This window comes from Choloepus didactylus, chromosome 21 (assembly GCF_015220235.1).
Source record: "Choloepus didactylus isolate mChoDid1 chromosome 21, mChoDid1.pri, whole genome shotgun sequence".
In the NCBI taxonomy this organism is placed as follows: Eukaryota; Metazoa; Chordata; class Mammalia; order Pilosa; family Megalonychidae; genus Choloepus; species Choloepus didactylus.
In genome coordinates, this window is record NC_051327.1 from 5,634,368 (window position 1) to 5,645,579 (window position 11,212).

The 11,212-nt window shown below is 38.1% G+C and overlaps 1 pseudogene; it reads left to right on the forward strand.

The window, feature by feature from the left end:
- The first annotated feature begins 7,358 nt into the window (after nt 1-7,358).
- On the forward strand, nt 7,359-10,963 carry LOC119518052 (annotated as a pseudogene).
- The last annotated feature ends 249 nt before the right edge of the window (nt 10,964-11,212 follow it).

Genomic DNA, 11,212 nt, shown 5'->3' on the forward strand with positions numbered 1-11,212 from the left:
GTTGGCCCAGCAGTTCCCCACAGAGCAGATTAATCAATGACTAGGAAGAGTGTCACCCTAGGGCAAAGCTCACCCCACCCCCAACCCCACCTCACCCCACCCCACCCACTCTCTTGGAAAGCAGACAGAAAGGTTCAGACCTTGTCCCTCTGACTGTTCAGTGGAACACTGAGGCCTACAGGGCTCATCTCGTGTTTTGAGGTGCATTTTATTTTTCCTATGCCCATTAATATGTCTAGAATGTAATATTGGTCATCTAGATTGTGCCAGTTTAAATGTATTATGTCCCCCCAAATGTCATTATCTTTGATGTAATCTTGTGTGGGCAGACCTATCAGTGTTAACTAGATTGTAATTCTTTGAGTGTTTCCATGGAGATGCACCCCACCCAACTGTGGGTGATGACTCTGATTCGATAATTTCCATGGAGGTGTTGGCCCACCCATTGGGTGGGTCTGAATTAAATTACTGGCGCACTATGTAAGATCAGACAGAAGGAGCAAGCTTGCTACAGCCAAGAGGGACACTTTGGAGAAAGCACAGGAGCTGCAGATGAGAGACTGTTTGGAGACGGCCGTTGAAAGCAGACTCTTGCTCTGGAGAAGCTGAGAGAGGACAAATATCCCAGGTGCAACTAAGAGTGACATTTTTGAGGAGCTGCAGCCTAAAGAGGAATGTCCTGGGAGAAAGCCATTCTGAAACCAGAACTTTGGAGCAGATGCCAGCCACATGCCTTCCCCACTAACAGAGGTTTTCTGGACACCATTGGCCATCCTCCAGTGAAAGTACCCGATTGCTGATGCATTACCTTGGACACTTTATGGCCTTAAGACTGTAACTGTGTAACTAAATAAACCCCCTTTTATAAAAGCCAATCCATCTCTGGTGTTTTGCATTCCAGCAGCATTAGCAAACTAGAACATAGACTCTGAATGTAGAAAATAACTTCCACAATCTTCAGAGCTACTCTAGTTCACTAGGAAGATTTAATATTTTTTAACAGCTTTATTGAGGTACAATTTACATCCCATAAAATTCACCCATTTTAAATATACAATTAAGTGACTTTTAGTAAATTTACAGAGTTCTGCAACCATCACTACAACCCAATTTTAGAACTTTATATCACCCAAAAAAATATTCCTCATGCTCATTTGCAGTCAATTTCATTCCCACTCTCAACCCCAGGAAACCACTAATCTACTTTCTGTTTCTATAGATTTGCTTTTTCTGGTTATTTAATATAAGTGGAATCATAAAATATAAGGTCTTTGTGTCTAGCTTTTTTTCACTTTGCAAAATTTTTTGAGGTCCATCATGTTGTAGCATGTTAACAGTTTGTCCCTTCCTTTTAATTGCTGAATAATATTTCATTGTATCAATATAACATGTTTTGTTTATCTATTCTGCAGTTAATGGACATTGGGTTTTTTCCAACTTTTTTAGATATTATAAATAATTTTGCTAAGAACATTCATATATAAGTCTTTTGTGGACATATTTTTTCATGTCTCTTGAGTAGATGCCAAGGAATGAAATCATATAACAAATTTATATTTAACTTTCCAAGAAATTAACAAAAGCAATGTCTACATCCTTGACAACCCTTGTTATTGTCTGTCTTTTTAATTATAGTCATGTTGGTGTATGTGAAGTAGTAGCTCACTGTGGTTTTAATTTGCATTTCCCTAAGGACTAATGTTGATGAGCACATTTTCATGTGATTGTTAGCCATTCCAGTCAAACCTTTTGCCCATTTTTTCATTGGGTTGTTTGTTGTTGTTTTCTTGAGTTGTAAGAGTTATTTATATATTTTAGATACAAGTCCTTTATCAGGTATATTCTATAACTGAATCAAAATGAAAATGCAACATATCAACATTTATGGGATGCAGCTAAAGCAGAGTTAAGGGGGCATTTTATAGCTTTTGATGACTATATTAGAAAATAATAAAGAGCTCAAATCAGTAATTTAAGCTTCCACCTTAAGAAAAGGAAGAAAAGCTATTGTAAATTAAGAGCAAAATATAAGACCAAAAAAATTCCAAATCTATCTGTAAACAAAATAAATGTAAATGGACCAAATTCACCAGCTGGAAGATTCAGCCATGTATTATTTACATAGTCACAAATAGACTATAAAATTGCAAAAAGACTGAAAATAAAAAAATGGAAACATATCAAGCAAACACTGACAAAAAATGGTATAGCTATATTTGTCTCAAGCAAAACATGTTCTACAACAAACAAAATATTACTAGGGATAAAAAGAGATACTACATAATGAGGAAAGGAATAATTCAAGAAAATATGATTGTTCTAAATTGTATGTATCTAATCACATAACGCTGAAATACAGAAAACAAGATCAATAAAAATTAACGAGAAAGAACAAATCCACAATCACAGTGGGAGATTTTAACACACCCCTTAATATTATATGTCAATCAGACTAAAGATTGGCAAAGATATAAAAGATATGAACAGAATTAACAAGCTTGATCTAATAGTCATGTATACAACCCTGCACCCAATAGAAAATGCATGTTTCTTTCAAGCATTCAGAGAATATTTATAAAAATTGACTACCTAATACACCAATGCAATTCTCAACAAATACCAAATTTTATGTTTCATGCAGACTATATTCTCTGAAGACAGAGAATTGAAAGCAATAAAATTGAAACCCATCACCCTTACACAATGGATGTAGTTGTTTTACCTTCTCTGTTGGTATACTTTTTCATATAGTTATCATCAAATACATACTATTTTGCATTGTGCCCTTTCTCCTCCTTAATCCATCATAAATGCTTTCCTGTGTTGTTTCAAAATCTTTAATATGTTTGGATAATAGTCCACTGAATTGATATGAGAAAGTTCTATGTTTGAAGTCTGTAATTGTTTATTCTTATTCACTCTTTTTGTCCAAGTCTTCCCATATGATACAAATAAATCTTTATTTGAGAATGAATTATTTGTCCACTCTGAAAAAGCACAAGCTTTCCTCTGCAGGTTCTTCATATACTAATTATCTTCAAGGGTCACTCTTTGTTCCTTTATCTGGTTTCTATGCAAATAGCAATAGTGGCAGCCTGGAGGATAGCATTATTTATCTGTAAAAAATAATACAATTTTATATTCCAGAGATAGTGACATATCCAAATTTGATTGTGAGTGTTGTGAGAACAAAGGAACCTTGTTGCTCAATTCATTTTTTTTGCACAAGTCACTATTTAATTTAGACATAACTCAATTCATTAATGTACTCTGAAACAGTAAAACATATATAACCTGACAAAAGGTTTCTCAAAGAAGATGTTCTAGTTTGCTAATGCTGCCAGAAGGTAAAACACCAGATGTGGATTGGCTTTTATAAAAGGGGTTTATTTGGTTACACAGTTACAGTCTTAACGCCATAAAGTGTCCAAGGTAACGCATCAGCAATCGGGTACCTTCACTGGAAGATGGCCAATGGTGTCCGGAAAACCTCGTTAGCTGGGAAGGCATGAGGCTGGCATCTGCTCCAAAGTTCTGGTTTCAAAATGGCTTTCTCCCAGGACGTTCCTCTCTAGGCTGCAGTTCCTCAAAAATGTCACTCTTAGTTGCACCTGGGATATTTGTCCTCTCTCAGCTTCTCCAGAGCAAGAGTCTGCTTTCAACGGCCGTCTCCAAACAGTCTCTCATCTGCAGCCCCTGTGCTTTCTTCAAAGTGTCCCTCTTGACTGTAGCAAACTGCTCCTTCTGTCTGATCTGATATACCACTCCAGTAATTTAATTCAGACCCACCCTCAATGGGTGGGCCAACACCTCCATGGAAGTTATCAAATTAGAGTCATCACCCACAGTTGGGTGTGGCGCATCTCCATGGAAACACTCAAAGAATTTCAATCTAATTAACACTGATATGTCTGCCTACACAAGATTACATCAAAGATAATGGCATTTGGGGGGACATAATACATTCAAACTGGCACAGAAGGATTGTTTCTGGTAGAATGCTAAGTGCCAGACAGGGAGTCTGCTACCAGATGAAGGTGATGAAGGTGATGACGGTAATAAGGTGATAACAATAATGACAATGAGGGTGATGATGGTGGCAAAGAAGGCGAAGGACCCAGTGATTACAGAGGAGAGGAAGGACTGGGGATGGAGGACAAGGAGGAGAAGGAAGCATTTCTCAGCTCCAGCAGTACTTACAACTTGGACTTAAACCCTCCTGTGAACTGCCAAAACATCCAAACTTTTTAAAATCCATAAAGATTCCGGCATCCTCTGGCATTTCCTTGGAAAAATTTCTTCTGTGGGAAAAGAACAGGTGGCGGGGGGTGGGGGAGGTAGAAACAAATCCTTCTGAACTTGAAGATCCTCCCTGCCTCATCACTTCAAGGTGGAACTGAGGAAGAGAGTTGGGCCTGGAGCTAGAAGACCTGGAGTCCATGTGATCTGGGACAAGTTACTCCATCTATCTGAATCTCCATTTCCTTGTGGATAAAACTTGGGGGGGAGGATGTTGCTAATGATCATTATATTAGTTAGGGATATATGTGTATATATGAATATATTATGTGCAATATGTTATATGTGTATGGACACACACCACATAATACATACATATAGATAAATAGAAAAGAGATTTATTATAAGGAATTGGCTTACATGAACATGGGGAATGGCAAGTCCAAACTCAATAGGACAGGCCAAAGTCTGGAAACTCTGAAAAAGATAATGTTAAAGTCCTTAGTATGAATTCCCCATGGAAAGCTGCTGGCTGGCTGGAAATTCTGGCAAGATTGTTGAAGTTGAGGCAGAAATTCTTCTAGCCTCTAAAACTCTCCATTCTGACTTTTAAGACCTCCAACCGATTGGATGAAGTTATTCTCCTTTGTTGACTGTACATGCAATCAACTGATTGTAGGTGCAAATCCTGTTTACAAAATACCTTCACAGTAACAAGTAAGCCAGTATTTGACCAAACAACTGGATACCATAATCTAGCCAAGGTGACACATGAAATTAACCAATATGACCATAATATTATTATCACCTAAACTGACAGACTATACTAAAGATGAAGTGAGATAAACTTCCTTAAAAACTATAAAGTACATTTTTACAAACTGGAAAAAGGAGTATGGTTGTGGTTAAGGGAGCAGACAGAAAGAGAGCTATAGCTCAGAACTTAGTCTATTTTCTTATACCCAAAAGTCCAAAGGAAGATGGAATAGAGTGAAGGCAGAGATTAATGAAAAGATAACAGAGACTTACGTATAATGTAGACACTAACTTCTTGTGAGGAGTGTGTAGATTTTGACTATGTTTGTGGGACGTGTTGGTCTTGTGGAAATAAGCACGTGTAAGTCTTTTCCAGTGATATGCTGCTGGACTCTTAGAAGGTTAGAGAAGAATATCTGCCATATACACTGGTGGAGAGACTTTAAGTGTCAGACTTGAGTGCAATGACTGACCCCTGGATTGTTCTACTACCTGGTGAATCAAGGCCCTCAGCAATCTTCTTATTAGATCCACCCCCTGCCTCCCACCCCACCCCCATACTCCTGTAATGTTTTTGTAATTCAGCTTGGAGAAATATCCTGCCAGTTACATCTATGTCCATCTGGCTGCCACTGAGGTTCAAAGGGATGGACTTTATTTCCTCCCTCCTTTGCCTAAAACTCTAGAAACTCAACCAATTACCTGGCACTCTGAGCATTTAACTATTTTACTTTGAGAAGACAGTTCTGCCCAGACACTTCTTTTTGCCAGTGCCCTGGAGAAGAGGGCTAATCGCCTAGGGACAGCATTTGGAAATATTTTCCCACCCATGAGTCTCCATCGTCAGTTCCTCAGTGTCATGTTTATTATCTTGTGGCCCTCCTAGCATGTCAACAGCTACCTAAACAGGTGTCCTACCTGCTATCACGTACAGTCCTAGCCAAGGGGAAGTAGCACTTAGATGGAGGCTTTACCTAGGACTCTGTCCTATCTAGAAAAACAGAGTATTGTGTGTTTCTTTGCTCAGGGAGAGGAAAGGAAGAGAAAAAGATTAGTGGTAGTTGATATTTTCAGTCTACCCCAAGAAAAAAGCAATGCCAGTTAAGTGCACACTGCACTTCTCTTTCATTCTTCTGAAAAACCCATTCACTGCTAATTGGGAAAGAAATTCAATGGCTTGTGCAGCTCAGAAACACATATCTTTAGTAATGAGGATGCCCTACCCCCACTCCAAGAGATCTGTCTGGGCTTCAAAAGCAGACTGTATTTGTTCTCTAAAACCATTCACATCCAATTACAGAAGAAATTCACTTGTGTGGTAGGGAAGCGCATTTTTACATAATAGGGAAAAAGAAAAGATCCAAGTGGAACATTTGCTTTTAACAAGATTACTTCATCTAATGAATATCTTACTATGAATTTTAATGAAAATAAAGCAATAAGAAAAAGTAAATTAAAGGGGATTACAAAAGTCCTGTTGTGATGCAGAAAACAAGGCATCATTAAAACATTGCTGTATGTGCTGAAATTAGGTTTTTGAAAAACTTATCTGTTGTGTCAAGATAATTTCAAATGCACTATCCAGGAAATGTCACTTAGACGTGTATATTTTTCTCTTCAGCACAGTAATAAAACTGTTCAACCCATTTAATGTGGATTTTTCCTATTCAAAGGGATTTCAACAACCTCGCTTCTAATTTAAATTTTTATATATATTATTTATCTCTTACAATAAGGAGAAACTTTCCTTCCCACATTGGAGGTCACTGGTGTCGTTTTCTTTAGAAACATTGTTAAAGAATATAAACATGAAGCAATGAGACGGAACCATTGTCCGTTCTTTTGTTTTTTCTTCTCCAAACGAAAACATTTATATAAATATTTAGGTGGGTAAGTTGACTATTGAAATTGTAATGTCTCTTAAGTACCGATTGGGCTTAATTTATTCACATAAGTTTCAAGCCATTCAAAGCCTGGTTTTTCTGCCAGAAAAATAAAGACAGAGCTGTTATTGTACCATCTGCTTTGAGGAATCTTTTGGCATTTCCTAACCGCACATTTTATAAATGCTAAATCCCAGATGGCACTGCATTGTAACAGTAGAGAGTTTTTATAAAGGCCTTCAAAAACAAATTCTTTAAAATTGAATATTGGATAATCTAAGCAAGGGCTATGAATTTAAATTCTATACTTGAATCAACTTACTGACTTTGTAAACTAAACAAATTTCCCTTTTTTCTTATGACTTTCCCCTTCTTATTAATTATTTGTTCTGTGACTTAAAGACTTCAATTAATATAACCATATAACTTTATGACTTGAGTCTTTAGCTAAAACTTATTTCTATAAAAATTGTAGGAACAATGATCATTGGAAAACCCATATTAGCTGCCATTTTGTTTCGAGATGTTAGACTTTACTACAAGGCAGGTATGTTACAGTACCCTTTAGCAGCTTATCAAATACCAGCAAAACTATTCAATGCTCTCAAAGCTGCTGTTTGGGTTGGACAGACAGATAAATGTGAAGCCAAGCATGATACTGAAATAAATCCAGAGAAGAGTAAAGGTTAAGAACACAGGTTCTGAAGTCAAAGCCTTCAGTTAAAGACCTTAGGCCTGAAATTGGACACTGCATTTAATTTGGTTGAACTCCTTCTCTCTGAGCTTCAGTTACCTCATCAGTAAAATGAACAGAATCATTTTTCAATTATTACTCCGGATCATGGTTCAAAAATAAAAGCTATTATTAGGTGATTCTATGGAATTATTTATTAATTTTCTTAGGAGTGATAATGATATTTTGGTTACATAGGAATATGTCCTGATTCTCAGCAGATGCTTGCTGAAATATTTAGGGGTAAAATATCATAATAACCACAATTCACTTTCAAACGACCCTACAACAAAAACATATAGCAAGGTAAACACAATGAGGTCAACATGACAAAGTGTTGGTAACTATTTAATGTTTGTGAAGGGTTTATGGGTGTTCAATATTCTATTTTTTCCAACTTTTCTGCGTGTGCACAATTACAAAATAAAAAAAAAATTGAGCTGGAGAATAGTTGGCAGGGTGGTGGTGGAGGGATGAGCTGGATTTAGAGGCACTTCTCCCCAGCCTCGAGCAACCAGGGTTTGCTTTCTGCTTGCCCTAAACTCAGGTACCCACGACAGAGTTATCTGAGGAGGAGAAAAATCTGTTCCGGCTGAGCCTAGACTGCCCCAGAATGCAATGGCTGAGGAATGGACACCAAGGACCAGAACGAGGTTGGGTTTCAAACCAAGATACTGGAATCTCCTGGTTAAAATACAGAGCTCTGAGTGCTTCGCAATGAAAATGGTATTGTCTGCATTAACACCCCACAATTTAAGAGGCCTGACAGGGAAGGGAGATACATGGACTTGTGGCACATGGAAAATGTGCAAAGGCAAAGGAAATCTATAGTTCTTTAAAAATAGGAAGGATTCTTCCTCACCAAAATGGGTACGTTCTGCTCAGTATTCAAGTTTGAAAATCTCCAAGTGTTAAAAGGTTTGTGTACCGGTTTGTATATATTATGTCCCCCAGAAAAAGCCGTGTTCTTTGATGCAATCTTGTTGGGGCAGACATATTAGTGTTGATAAAGCTTAAACCTTTGGAGTAGGTTGTTTGCATTGAGATGGCCATCCTTCAGTGAAAGCACTCTATTGTTGATGCCTTACCCTGGACACTTTATGGCTTTCAGTCTGTAACTTTGTAACCAAATAAATCCTCTTTGTGAAAGCCGATCCATTTCTGGCATTTTGCATTAAGGCAGCATTAGCAAACCAGAACAGATTGCATCACTGGGGTCCATTCATAGACCTTGGTCTTATAGCAATATGCTCTACCATGGCCAAGATTGATTCTCTGTTGTCAATCAGCTGGAGGAAGCGTGAATTTCATCATGTTGATAAACTGGAGGGTCATGATTCTTTATATTATTTCAGTGCCATATGTGTGGGTTCTGGCTTTGTCCCTCTGGGGTAGAAACTGGAAAATTCTCAGGATAGCCTGTATCTCCAGTATTGCAAAGTTTGCCAAGCATACAAGGCACCATGTTCGCATCACTGCAGAAAGTGGAACAGGTGTGTGATGAAGACGGCCCGTCACTGTCCTCCGATCAACAACTATTGTGGTTACCAAAAAGGTTTCATTCACACTGTTTTTCCTTTTAGTAGCCCTGGGCTGTATTCACACTACTTTCATTTTTGTTATGACTATGTACACACAGCTTTACCATCAGCTTTCTTTTGAGTGGAACACAGTACAGACAGACATGAGTGCAGCCCAGGGTGATCCTCTTCTGGTTGTTCTGTTTGAATTATCTGCATTTGCTACCACTTTGTTTGCCTTGGGATCAGCTCTAAGAACAACCATAGCTGTTGGGATGTTGTTTTTCGTCCAGATAAAAATAATTCCCAGAAACAAAGCATCCATTGAATCATGGATTGAAGAGAAGGCTAAAGATCTAATTCAATACTATCAACTAAATGAAGTCTTTGTTTTTCCTTATGATATGGAAAGTAGATGGAAGAATTTTACACAGGTATTTACATGCCAGGGGCCCCTGAAGGAGATGGATTGGAGTGAACAGTAAGTGAAGTCTGCCACCAGTACAGTTTAACAATAGAACTGGTGAAACAAAAATCACGTAAGAGAGTCAGGCGTTTTCACTATCAAGTAAAAGAAGAATACAGTGGTGCCTGCTGTCCTTTGAATAAAGGAATCAAAACCTTGTTCACAAGCTCCTGCATTGAAGAGCCTCAAATAAGGCTACAGAAAAGGGAGTTCATTTTAGCCACAAGAGGTTTACAATACTGGTTGTATGGAGACAAAATTGATGATTCCTTTATAGAAGGTATTTCAAGAATAAGAGGAAGGTTTCCTAGAAACTGTGTGAAAAGTGTCCCTGTGATGCTGAAAGAGATCAAGTCCCAGAGGGCAAGAAGAAAAATAGCCACTGTAAAGCAGAGTCTTTGTGTGTGTTGTGTGTACGGGTGCATTATGTTGCTTCTTTTGAGACTTCAAAATCTCATGGTTGTTCAGCAAATGTCTCCTCCCCCATAGGAGGATATCTGCAGTTTCATAATTAAATAGCAACTCATTTTGAAATGGGAATTCTAAGCAGTCATGGACACCTGTACAGTTAGCTATTGCCACAATGTCCTTCCTAACAAATCACCCCAAACTAAGGGGCTGAAGCAATATGCAATGATATAGCTCATAAGTCTGCACATCAATTGGTCAATTGTGCTCAGCTGATCTTGGTTTGGCTCACTCATTCATTGGCAGTCAACTGGTAGTTAGCTGAGGGCTGGTTGCTGTAGAATGGCCTCAGCTGGAATAATTTGTCTCTTCTCCTTGCGATCACTCACCACCCTGCAGGCTATCCTGGGCTAATTCTCATGTTGGAGGCAGGGTGCTAAGAGAGAGCAGAGGCAAACAAAGCTCCTTGAGACCTAGTCTCAGAAATGCACATGGCCACTTCTAGCATTTTCCATAGGCTAAAACAAGTTACATAGCAAGCCCAGACTCCAGATACTCCAGATGTGGGGAAACAGACTGACTGCAATGACACATTCCATAAAATGAATGTGTGGTGAGACAGAGAGAGGCAAAGGATGGGAGCTTTTAAAATCAATCGACCACATCACCTCAAGTACTTTAATATGTAATATAAATATTTTATATGCTATCAACTAAAAGGAATATGCTGCAATGCTAAGAAAACATTTTCTATTTGTGGTAACCATTGCCCTAGCTACTAGTGATGGAGTTCTGTGAGTTAATATTTGTATGTAAATGAGTTTTTATTGAGAACTTCTGGGCCTTCTCTGTCCTCATTTATCTAAGTTGCCCTATCTTTATATTCACAGGTCAGTGAAGCCTTTTATGCCCTCTCCTAGTTCTTTCTGAATCCATTACAGGCCTACCTCGGAGATAATGTGGTTTCAATTCCAGATCACCACAATAAAGTGGATATCATAACAAAGCAAGTCACATACATTTATGGTTTTCCTAAAAATTAAGTGTGCAATAGCATTATGTCTAAAAAACAATGTACTTACCTTAATTAAAATGTTTCACAGAGAAATGAAGTGAGCACATGCTGTTGGAAAAATGGTAAGACAGGCTTGCTTGACACAGGGTTGCCACAAACCTTCAATTTGTAAAAAACACAGTATCTGCAAAG